Source organism: Oryx dammah, unplaced genomic scaffold, assembly GCF_014754425.2.
Source record: "Oryx dammah isolate SB20612 unplaced genomic scaffold, SCBI_Odam_1.1 HiC_scaffold_11077, whole genome shotgun sequence".
Lineage (NCBI taxonomy): Eukaryota > Metazoa > Chordata > Mammalia > Artiodactyla > Bovidae > Oryx > Oryx dammah.
In genome coordinates, this window is record NW_024080471.1 from 6,786,347 (window position 1) to 6,799,232 (window position 12,886).

Consider the following 12,886-nt stretch of genomic DNA (forward strand, 5'->3'; position numbering starts at 1 on the left):
TGTTTTGTTTTTTTGACCACGAGGCATATGGTATGTGGGATCTTAGTTCCCTGACCAGAGATCGAACCTGCACTCTCTGCACTGGAAGGCAAAGTCTTAACCACTGGACCCCCAGCCTTCTTTACTCTAGAGCTATGCCATTCAATACAGAAGTCCACAGTTGTATGTGACTGTTTTTCAAAAAAACATTTTTGGAGTATAGTTGATTTATAATGTTGTGTTAGCTTCCAGTGTACAATACAGTGATTCAGTTACACATATACAACAACCACTCTTTATTTTTTTTAGATTCTTTTCCTAAATAGGCTATTACAAAGTATTGAGTGGAGTTCTCTGTGCTATACAGCAGGTTCTTATTAGTTATCTGTTTTATATACAGTGGTGTATATATGTCAGAAAAATGTGGACTACTTCACAAATTTGCATGTCATCCTTCCACAGGGGCCATGCTAATCTTCTCTGTATCATTCCAGTTTTAGTCTATGCACTGCCAAAGCAAGCACTGTATATGGCTCTTGAGCCCTTGAAATATGGCTGGCCCAAATTGAGTGTATTTAAGCCTTAGCACACACACAAAAAATGTACATTATTTCATCAGTAATTCTGCATATTGATTGCATATTGAAATAATAATACATTGAATGTATTGGGCTAAAAATACATTATTAAAAGTAGTTTTACCTGTGGCTATTTAAAATTTTTAACTTGCATATATAGCTCACATTACATTTCTATTGGACAGTACAGTTCTAGAATATTTCTCTCTTGTCATTTTTTTTCCTCTTGTGATACTGACATTTTTGTTGTTGTTGCTGGCACACTGTGTGACATGCAGAATCTTATTTCCCCAACCAGGGATCAAACCTGGGCCCCAGTGGTGGAAAATTGGAGTCTTGACCATTGGGCCACCAGGGAATTCCCAGACACAAACGTTTTTGAAGAGTCCAAGCCAGTTGTCTTGTTGAAGGCTCTACAGTCTGAATTTGTTTCCTTTTGAGTAGATCTGGCTTAATCTTTCTGACAAGGATATGACCTGGGTGGTAGTTTACACCTCGTGTCAGGAGGCTCACAGTGTCTCGTTGTTGGGATTGCAAAGTCTGATCGCTTGGTTACGGTGGCATCTGCAGATCTCTCTGATATAAAGTCCCCCCAAGCCTTGTAGTCAATAAAGAACCTTAGGTGATCCTCTGAGAACACGGCACATCCTTCTGCACCATCCTTTATCCAATGGTGTCAGCATCTAGTGATGATATTTGTCTCTATCAAAAATCGCTCCAAACAAACGGTCTTAACTTTTTAACTCAGTGCTCAAATAATTTCCTGCTTGTGTCATTTATCCTAAGACAGTGTGGACAGTTTGCTGACTTATAAATCTCATCCATTACTGGATGCATACCTTTCTCTGGCATAGAATCCAGCTTGTATTTGTGCTCATGTCCAGTCACTCAGTCGTGTCCAACTCTTTGTGACCCCATGGACTGTAGCCTGCCTGGCTCCTCTGTCCAAGGGGTTCACCAGGCAAGAATACCAGAATGGGTTGCCATTTCCTCCTCCAGGGGGTCTTCCTGACCCAGGAATTGAATCTGAGTCTCCTGTGTCTCCTGCATTAGCAGGTGGATTCTTTACCACTGAACCACCTGGGAAGCCCTAGAATTGGGAATACAACATATTTTATATCATCTTTATTGACAGTTATTTAGTCCTGTTTCTTTCTATTAAAAATATTGATTCCGTGAACATCCTTTTAAATGGCACATACAAACAAAATGGCACATTCCTTCTTTGAGACATATTCCTGGAAGTGGTATTGCTGAGTATGTTTACTGAAATTTTTGACACTTGTAGTCAGATGGCCCTCCAGAAATATTGCACTGTTCACACCTTCAGTGAATCATCCAGGATGCTTTCAGCTGCAAAGGAACAACAATCCCCAATACAAACTGGCTTTAAGAGAAAGATATTTATCTTCTCACACAAACCAGAACCCCAGTTGAAAGGTACAATATACACTGTTTTTACTCAACTTCATTTTTTCGAAAGACACTGGTTGGGAATCAACAAGCAAACTGCATGTTGACAGTTTGGAAAATAATGGCTTGAAATACTTGGATTCCATTCTGGAGCTGGAGAGAGGAGGCTACCTGAGCAAATTGTGACTTAGGAATGGAGGAGTAGAGATCCATCATCTTATCTACAAGGGCGAGCAAAGCACACTGTTCTTAGGCCCTCCCCTCCCTGGACATCACTCAGCTTCCTAGTCCTTGCCAATCTAACAAGTGAATAATCTCTTTTAAAATTTCATCTGTGAAACAGATGGCATGGGCAAGCAGTATTGTATAGCATAGTATTATGAGAGACCCACCTGGATTCATGGTCTGAAAGCACCACTTATCAGCTGTGTGAAGTGGGGCAAGTTATTTAAACTCTTTGTGCCTCTGGCTCCTCATCTCTAAAATAAAAATGACCATATCTACCTTATAGTCTTGCTATGAGAATGAAAAGATATAATTTGTGTAAAATGCTTAGCACAATAAGTGCATTTCAAAAAGCAACTGCTTTATCACGGGCAGATTTCTGTGGCTCTGTATGTGCGTGCTAAGTTGCTTCAGTCGTGTATGACTCTTTGTGATCCTATGGGCTGTAACCCGCCAGGCTCTTCTGTCCATGAGATGCTCCAGGCAAGAATACTGGAGTGGGCTGCCATTTCCTTCTCTGGGGGATCTTTCCGACCCAGGGATTGAACCCGTGTCTCTTATGTCTCCTGCATTGGCAGGTGGGTTCTTCACCACTAGTGCCACCTGGGAAGCCCCTTCTGTTGCTCTACCAGGTTGCAATAGAATCAGGACTTGAACCCACCACACAAGGGAGAAGAAGTCAGCTGGCACTTAATCTGTGCTGGCCTGACTGCATCCTGGTTTTCTGACCCCACAGCTCATGATGCAGATGGAAAGGAAGGATTGCTTGTGGGGCACTGGATGCTCTGAGAAAAAAATATGATGATGAATCTGTCTTCTAGGACTTCACTAAGCAGAAGACAGCAGACAAACATTAAAATACAGATGCCTTCAGCACAGACATATTTTACACGCAGTACACCCCTCTCCCTTGCCCTCAACTTTGCCCCCATTCATAGGTTCACAGCCATCACTTCACCAACTCTGGTATCTTCCTGCAGTCTTTTTTTTTAAATTGAAGAATAGTTGATTTATAATGTATTAATTTCTGCTATACAGCACAGTGACTCAGTTATACATATATATTCTTTTTCTTTTTCTATCAATGTTTTTTTAATATAAATTTATTTTAATTGGAGGCTAATTACAATATTGTATTGGTTTTGCCATATGTCAACATGAATCCTCCACGGGTGTACACGTGTTCCTCATCCTGAACCCCCCTTCCACCTCCCTCCCCGTACCATCCCTCTGGGTCATCCCTGTGCACCAGCCCCAAGCATCCTGTATCGAACCTGGACTGGTGATTCATTTCACATATGATATTATACATGTTTCAATGCCATTCTCCCAAGTCATCCCACCCTCACCCTCTCCCACAGAGTCCATAAGATTGTTCTATACATTTGTGTCTGTTTTGCTGTCTCGCATACAGGGTTATCGTTACCATCTTTCTAGATTCCATATATCATATATATTCTTTTTCATATTCGTTTCCATTATGGTTTATCACAGGATATTGATAGTTTGCTGGGAGCCAGCGTGAGGAACTCCACCTATGGCAAAGGTCATGAGGAAGGAGGCTTGGCATACGCAAAGGTGGGATCGAGCCTCAGGAGACACCCTGTTCCTGAGCATCTACCCCCCAAAACCAGAGTCTGCCTGCTTTACTGTGTTATGCTTTCCGCTTACTCTTCTGACATTAACAGGGAGCTGTCTCCCCACCACCTTTTTCTGGAAAAAGTTAATTTAGAGCTTTTAGATAATAAGTCTCCTGGGCCTAATAAGAGTGTTTCAATCCAAAAACCCCTCTGATGGCTTTCTAGCCTGCCTGCCAGACTCTTACAGCTGCACATGTGATTGTTTGCGGCCTCCTGACCGCGAGAGGCACAGGAAGCTTAAAACATCCTAGGAATGTAGGGGCTTCCGAGGAATCAAAATCATTTAGAATAGGACTGATTAAGGGTTTCATTTGTTGAGCCAATACTTGCTGCCAAATTTTCATATCCTTTATCTGTAGATATAGTTGGTATATAGAAAAAACAGGTAGTAGCCCTGGTATTAGCAACATTAGATCTTTGAGTTAAGTACTTTCTTTGTTATATAACCCACTGCACCTTTGTTCTACAGGAATGTAACTTTATTTAGTACTTTGAGGGTGATGCAAATTAAAGAAAAAACACTTCATGGGAAAAAGAGTTTTCTGGTTGATAGACATTTATCTAGGAAGAGAGCCATAAAAATGTTAACAGGCCTCTTGGCCAGAAGATAATGTAAACCACCTGAGACCTTTTGTATATGGGAAGGTATGCAAAAAGAAAGCCTGGTCTCAATAAGGGTCAGGACTGCTGCCCCCGCATAACTCTACATATTCCATTATTTCTTTATGTACAACTTGGGGTATATAAGCTACTTTTGAAAATAAAGTTGTGGGTCTTGGGTCTGGCACCGATGCTTGGCTCCCCCATGTCATTCTTTTCTCCCTTTTCTGGCTGAATTCCCATCTGGAGCGTGGTGGCTCATCGTGTCTACTTATTTGCCCTGGCTTCTAAGACCCATGTGAGAGGGAGCCCAAGGCGGGGAACCCTCCACTATTCAAGTGGGCACCGGTGGCCTGCGTAGACGGTGCAAGTTCATTGTCTTGGAACTTTATTGGTTTTCCACGTAAACCAAGTTATTCAGCCTCTTTTCTCCACTAATTTTCCTACTACACTATTCTTCCTAATCTCTCTTTATATTTCTAAGTAAGATTTTTCTTGCCGACTCTGTCCCCGCTTCGAGTTACCCTGGATCCACTGGGGCTGGACCCCGGCAATAGTTCCCTGTGCTATATAGCAGGACCTTGTTGTTTATCCATCCTATATATAAAAAAGCTTACATTTGCTAACGCCAACCTCCCAGTCCACCCCTCACACCCCCTCCCTTGGCAACCAACAGTCTGTTCTCTGTGTCTGCGACTCTGTTTCTCTTTCACAGATAGGTTCATTTGTGACACGTTTTAGATTCCGCACATAAGTGATGTCATATAGTGTTTGTCCTTCTTCCGACTTCACTTTAGGATGCTAATCTCTAGTTGCATCCATGTTGCTGCAAATGACATTATTTCATTCTTTTTTATGGCTGAGTAGTATATATGTACCACATTGTATATATGTACCACACCTTCTTTATCCATTCATTTCTCAACGGACATTTAGGTTGATTCCATGTCTTGGCTTTGTGAATAGTGCTGCTATGAACATAGAGATGCGTGTATCTTTTTGAATTACAGTTCTGTCTGGCTGAATACCTAGGAATAAGATTGTTGGATCATATGTTTTCTCTATTTTTAGTTTTTTGAGGAGCCTCCATACAGTTTTTCCACAGTATCTGCACCAACTTACATTCCCACCAAGTGTCGGAAGTTTCCCTTTTCCCCATATACCATCCAGCATTTGTTATTTGTAGACTTTTTAATAGTGGCCATTCTGACCGGTGACAGGTGGTACTTCTTTACAGATTTGATTTGCATTTCTTTAATAATTAGTGAGGGACAGGGAAGCCTGGTGTGCTGCAGTCCATGGAGTCACAAAGAGGCGGACTCGACTGAGAGACTGAACTGAACTGAATAATTAGTGATGCTGAGCATCTTTTCATGTGCCTCCTGGTCATCTGTATTTTTTCTTTGGAGAAATGTCTACTTAGGCCTTCTGCTCATTTTTCAATTGGATGTTTTTTGTCAGCAACTTATATGAGCTCTTCTATATTTTGGAAAGTAAGCCCTTGTTGGTCACATAATTTGCAAAATATTTTCTCCCATTCTGTAGGTTGTCTTTTCATTTTTTTATGGTTTCCTTAGTTGGGTAAAAGCTTATAAGATTGATTAGGTCCCGTTTGTTTATTTTTGTTTTTATTTCTATTACCTTGGAAGATCCTTCAGGGTCTTGTATTTGGTTTAAGATCCTTGAGCCTTCCATAGCCTTCCATCTTGGACAGGTGCCAGCCCCTTGCCTGACACATGTGAGTGCCCAATAGACGGTAAATGATTGGCTAAGTACTTACAATTTGCAACCATGTTGCAGAAGATACCAGAGTAAGTAGAGTGCAGTTTTTCCTTTGCTTTCAGTTTTCCCTCTGGGATCCATAGTGGCTTTTGTACAAAATCTCCTGGTCATTGTCTCTTTGGTGGGGGAGGGGAGACTAAGTATTTAGGGAAAACAGGAAGTGGCAAAATGACTAAGAGAAAGAAAAAAAGTGTTAAGTGTTCTTGTGGAAGAACTGATGCAATAGAAAGAAAGTCTGTGAGAGGATGATGAGCAAACTGTAAAGGGGCTTGTGAAACCTTACATGTTTCAGTGCAGAGCTAAGCCAGGGCTGCTTCGTTTTCTCAAGGTCTGAGCCTTGACACAGCTGTGAGGTGAATGTGTGCAGGTAGATTTCAATTGAGATTAAGGAGAAAAGGTGACTTGTCCCAACTGAAAAGTGAACAGATGCCAAGAGCAGGTAAATTATAGTGGAAAAGTGTTAGCCACTCAGTCCTGTCCAACTCTTTGTGACTCCATGGACTATAGCCTACCAGACTCCTCTGTCCTTGGGATTCTCCAGGCAAGAATACTGGGGTGGGTTGCCATTCCCTTCTCTAAGGGATCTTCCCAGTCCAGGGATCGAACCCAGGTCTCCCACATTGCAGGCGGATTCTTCATGGTCTGAGCCACCAGGAATCATAGAAGAAACACAAATTCCCCCAGAAGAAGTAAAATATTATTAATAGGTTGACATTATTCAGCCAGTGTCATAACCGACACCATCAGTAAGGTAACAAGCAAACAAGACTATTTGGAGGTGTGAATGGGACGGTGATAATGATAACATTTACAGTGCTGTTTGTCTGTGTGACCTCTTTTCCCCATAATGAGTTCATTCCAACAGAATAACAGAAATCTATTAACAAAAAAACAGTTTCTGAAATGATTTTTCTGTGCTAAGTACTTTACATGAATTCTCTCCCTCTCTTTTACTTTTTTTTGTTTTAGCCACGCTGAATGTGGGATCTTAGTTGCCCAACCAGGGATCGAACTCACACTCCCAGCAGTGGAAGCATGGAATCTTAACCACTGTGCCACCAGAGAAATCCCTGAATTTTCTCTTTTAATCCTCACAACAGATCTATAATGTAGATATCTTTAATCCCCATTTAGATAATTTTTATCCCCATTTTAGCCAGCGGCTCCCCAACAGAGAGGTTAAATAACTTATTCAAAGTCACACAGTAGATAAATGGTGGTTCCAAATGATGAACTGAAGCAGGTCTCTCACTGAGTCTGCACTGTACAATAGTGCTTGTACATGAAATCTCACTGTTACACAGATGGAACAAAAATGCCATGGCTTTCTGAAATGTAAGTACATTCTATAGCATTAACTTAAAGTCCAGAGATGTCCCCAAGATTGGTGACACCAGTTATTGTAGGCTAAAGGTGATGAAGAAATTTTCAATGATTTTCAAAAATACATGAGGTTTGGGGAACCACTTATTCAACCTTTATCATGGGAAATAATCAAATCTAAGTCACCTCCACTCTGTGACTAATTCCTTTTTCCAGAGCTATGGAGGTATGCTACAGTAGCTCTGTGATGACTAAGCCTTTAAGACAGATTTTTTTTTCCTAATGATATATGCTTCCTAGGACCAAGGTCTGTTAAGGAGGTCTTTGAGTCTGGACCTGGAGGGAAGATTATATCTCTGTGTTTCAAAATTAGGCTAAAAAGGCCAATGTCCATTAACATAATGGTGCCAAGTCCCCTCCTATGAAGCCTGACCTTGCCACCCCATTCTCTTTTCTCTCCTGGTAAACCTGCTTTGGGCTTTTCCTGCAGCACCTACCACAGCCTCGTCTCCCTGAGAAGTGGCATTTTGGGATTGGCCCCCTCAGTGCCCATCCAGGTATTGTGTCTCCACTTTGGGTTATTCTGCAGTTACTCAGTGCTGCAGAAGACAGACGCTGCTAAATCAAGACATGAAAATCAGAAAAAAAAAAAAAAATCAGAACCCATCATGTTGTGCACTAACATCTTTATTTTTAAGCTAATCCCATCTGGATTCTTTTCTGACTCTGACAGCCTAAATTGCAATCCTAATAAATATTTATCTTGACAACAGCACATAAATCAGTTGATGACTTCCCTTGTTACTTATAAACTTCAAGGGTCAGAGGTAAAGAACCAACTACAATTGAGGTCTTAAAATTGAATTTGTGCCAGATATTGAAACCTAAGTACAGGCAGATCTTATTTTATTGCCTTCTGCTTTATTGTGCTTTGCAGATACTGTGTTTCTTACAAATTGAAGGTTTGGGGCAAGCTTGCATCAAGCAAGCCTATCGCTGCCATTTTGCTCACTTCCTGTTTCTGGGTCACATATTGATAATTCTCGCAAAGCTTTTTCATGATTATTCTCACTGTTATGGTGATCTGTGATCAGTGATCTTTGGTACTGCTACGACTCACTGAAGGTTCAGATAATGGCCCACACTTTTTAGCAATAAAGTATTTTTTAAATTAAAACATGCACATTTTTTAGATATGATGCTATCATACACAATAGACTATAGTGTAAGCATAACTTATATATTCACTGGGAAACCAAAAAATTCATGTGCATGTGAATTGCTTTATTGCGATGGTCTGGAACTAAACCCACAGTATCTCCAGGGTACACCTCTTATTGAAATTGTTTTGAGTTCTAATGATTGGGATATTTATCCCCAGCTAACATCTTGGCCTTTTTCTCAGTTTCTGATAATGAAGAAAATCTGATGAGCACATACTTAAAACTTGTCAGTCGTTCCTGTTTATCCTTACGAAAAAATCCAACCCTTTTATCACGGCAAAGAAAGTTCTTCTGGACTTCCCTGGTGGTCTAGTGGTTAAGACTCCATGCTCCCAGTGAAAGGGGGATGTGGGTTCAATTCTTGGTTGAGGAATTAAGATCCCATACTCTTTAGGTGTGGCCCCCAAAATAAGTTCTTCCTAATCCAGCCCCTGCTCACCTCCTTAGTCTCTTCTCTCAACACCCCTGACTTCTGGCCCCAGCTAAGCCTCAGTCCTCTGGCCTAAAGCCACCAAGGGTCTCTGTCATTAGGTGGGCCCACAAGACCCCATCGTGAAACAGTCCCTCCTGCCCTTACCTCTCCACCCTCACCTGGCTGAATGAGTCTAGCACGTGTGTCTCCACTAAGATGTCCTTTCCTCCTAGAGGTTTTCTCATTCCCCACCTCCCTCCACCTGGATGGGAGCCGCTCCTATATAGTCCCGTGGAAGCTCTCAGCATTTTCCATGCTGTGTTATGACGGCCTGTGGATTTCCCCAGCTCCCTCTCCACCTGTAAATTTCTGAGAGCAGAGCTCTTCACTGCTACATTCCCAACACCCAGCCATCCTGTCTGATATGTAGTAGATGTGTGATAAATATCTATGATTGAATGTTATTCATACCCATATGATTTTTTATATTTGTTGCTATGCAGGCTACAGTTATGTATTCTGTTTATACATAGACTCTCTGCCACTTAAAAAAAATTATTTGACTGCTCTGGGTCTTAGTTGTAGCACGCAAGGTCTTTAGTGGTGGCATGTGGGATCTAGTTCCCTGGCCAGGGATTGAACCTGGGACCCCTGCATTGGGAGTGCAGAATCTTAACCTCTGGACCACAGGGAAGTCCTCCGACTCTGCCACTTAGAATAAGTGAGTGACTCCTCTTTTCCCCAAGCTGATGCCTATCCAGCATCACAAGGTTAGTCCTGTCCCGCTCACACACATGCCCTGCACCAAGTCTCAGCCCTGCTTTGTACCAACTTGAGTGTTACCCTGAGGAATTGGCTTTCATTCAACAAGAAGGATGAGTCACTGGAAGTATGTTTAAGACCAGGAGAGCATGAAATTACAACTCTGGGCCAAGATAAACATGCATGGATTGGAGGCACAAAAATCTGAGACTAAGGGAGATTTGTTAGGGAGCAGTGACTGCTGGGGACAGGAATGGAGAAGAAGAGTCAGTTTTGAACTGAGAGGAAGGATCTGGCCATTCATCAGATGTTGTTGTTTACTCGCTAAGTCATTTCCAACTCTTTTGCAATGGACTGTAGCCCACCAGGCTCCTCTGTCCATAGGATTTTCCAGGCAAGAAGGCTGGAGTGGGTTGCCATTTCCTTCTCCAGGGGATCTTCCTGGCTCAGGGATTGAACCTGTATCTCCTGCAATGACAGGTGAATTCTTTACCACTGAGCCACCAGGGAAGTCCTGTTCATCACATATAGCGACCAAAAAGAGAGACAAAGTTGAGTTCAAACTCATGGGACTAGAAAATTGGAAGTCAGGTGACACCATTCACAGAAATAGGAACTATCGGAGGGGTTGCGTGAAGTGTTTCATTTTTCAGGGAGGAGAGGTGTCCATTGGATCTGCTAACAAAGTATGCAAGTTAAAAAGCTCAATTACTGGGCTTCCCTGGTGGCTCAGCAATAAAGAATCTGCCTGCCGATGCAGGAGATACAGATTGATCCCAGATCTGAGAAGATCCCACATGTACTAGAGTAAAGAAGAGAATATAAGGCAACTAAGCCCATGAGCCACAACTGTTGAGCCTGTGCTCTGGAGGCCAGGAATCGCAACTGCTGAGGCCACGCTCTGCAACAAAAGAAGCCACTGCAGTGAGAAGTCCGAGAACTGCAACGAAGAGGAATCCCTGCTCTCTGCACCTAGAGAAAAACCCACACAGCAACAAAGAGCCAGCACACCCCAAAATACATAGATTAAAATATGTATATATAAAGCTCAATCATTCACACCTAGAGCTCTGACGCAGGATCCACCTTGACCAAAATGTATCAGCATTGTTGTGACCACTATGGCCTTACTTGCTCAGTTTTGTTTGGCTTAAATATCAATTGCCTTCTATATTCTTCTTCACTTTAATACATGTGGGTACTGAACACATTTCAAATTTTTTTCCCAATCAGATGAATATATCTACCTGAAAGATATTAAATATTTATTTTTTCTGCCCTGGGAAAAAACTCAATTATTCAAATAAGGGTTACAGATAGCATGGGTTGTGATACCTAGGTGCCAATCACTTTACAGCATTTACTTCTTTTGTGCTTACTGCAACATCTGAGATCCATTGTGTGATTCTCCCATTGTACAGATAAGGAGACTGAGGCTCAAGTCACCTGTCCACATTCACACAGCTTTTCTGGGTATCAGAAATGAGATCCAGCCTGGGGTCTGTGACCTCAGCACCTCAGTACTGTGGAACCTGGGGCTCAAGAGAGGTTCCGAGCTCTCTGTCAACTCCAGAACCGTCCGTTTTAGGATGCTAATCAAGCGCTGTGATTGGATGAGGTTATCAAGGGAGGTGACATGCAGAGGAAAGAATTGAAAATCAAGGATAGGAAAGGAAGACTAACATGAGCAGCCAAGGGAGGAAGACAGAGGCGGAGATGAAGCAGGAGCAGCAGAGAAGGGGAGTGGAAAGAGGAAAGCATCTTAGAAGAAGATGGAAACATGTTCTAGAAGAGAGTGATGATTACATCAAGCTCTGTACAGAAAGGTCAAGAAGGAAAAGAATTTTAAGGCTGTTGGATTGTTTATTACTTGTTGATTGGTTGGGTTAATAGTCAGTATGTTGCCTAAGTCTTCCCAGGCATTCCCAGGCAGAAAGCAGAGGAGTGAGGAGGAAGCGAGGAGGAAGCAACTTGGGCAGCATCAACAGGTTTCATAGAATTGTACCAAGACCAGCACAGAAGGGTCAAGAGAAATTTGTGCTGCAGTTTCCATGCATCCAAGATCCAAAGCTGTGACATGCCAAGTGTTAAGGTTGCTTGAAACCCACAGGGTATCACTCCAGCAGTGTTAAAGCCTCAGAATCGCTTTGGGTTAACAAATTAGCATTTAGTTTGAACACATAATCTGAGACAGACCTGACTGTTTGGTACCAAGGCCTCTAAGATCACTTGCCAAAGATCCAGATCTTATTTCAGGCTCTCCTTTCAGTCTCTGGGGCACCAGCTAGCATGGAGTATAACCATTCCTAGAATGAGCTAGAACTGCTGTACCTCTAGAACTATTCATGTAATACGTGATGTGCAATGACAGAATTTACAAACCAAGATCACTGTCTTCCACTTTGCCAGTTGCTAATTAACCTTTCAGCTTGATATTCAGAGTTTCTGAAACTTAGGGTATTTCAGATGATCTCTGCTAACACTGGCCTCTTTGAGAGAGGAGAGGATTCTTTCCATTTCCTTGATTAAATAACAAATGAACTGGTATCCAAGCTGCTAAAATTGAGCTCCCACTGGGGGCTTACTGGCTTCAAAGTGTGTGTGCTGAGGAGGAGGGATAGGATGTCCTGGAAGTCTTTAGAAACTGTAGGAGGTTAAAACTAGAGCAACATGGAAAACCATCTCGCTCAAGGTCTTGTTGTGCAGATGAGCAAAATGAAGCCCAGAAATATGAAGCATGCATGTGTGCTAAGTTGCTTTAGTTGTGTCTGACTCTGCAACTCCATGGACTGTAGCCCGTCAGGCTCCTCTGTCCATGGGATTTTCCAAGCAAGAATACTGGAGTGGGTTGCCATGCCCTCTTCCAGGGGATCTTCTTGACCCAGGGATCAAACCCACCTCTCTTTATTCTCCTGCATTGGCAGGTGGATTCTTTACAGCTAGCACCTC

General features: G+C 42.3%; 2 non-coding genes across 2 annotated transcripts; both read right to left on the minus strand.

Annotated features, from left to right (window-relative positions):
• Positions 1-396: 396 nt before the first annotated feature.
• Positions 397-501, minus strand: LOC120860516. The gene has a single exon (XR_005720345.1). It is a non-coding gene; the product is annotated as a U6 spliceosomal RNA (small nuclear RNA).
• A 9,294-nt stretch (positions 502-9,795) lies between these two features.
• TRNAG-CCC lies at positions 9,796-9,869 on the minus strand. Its single transcript has one exon. It is a non-coding gene; the product is annotated as a tRNA-Gly (tRNA).
• Positions 9,870-12,886: the final 3,017 nt, after the last annotated feature.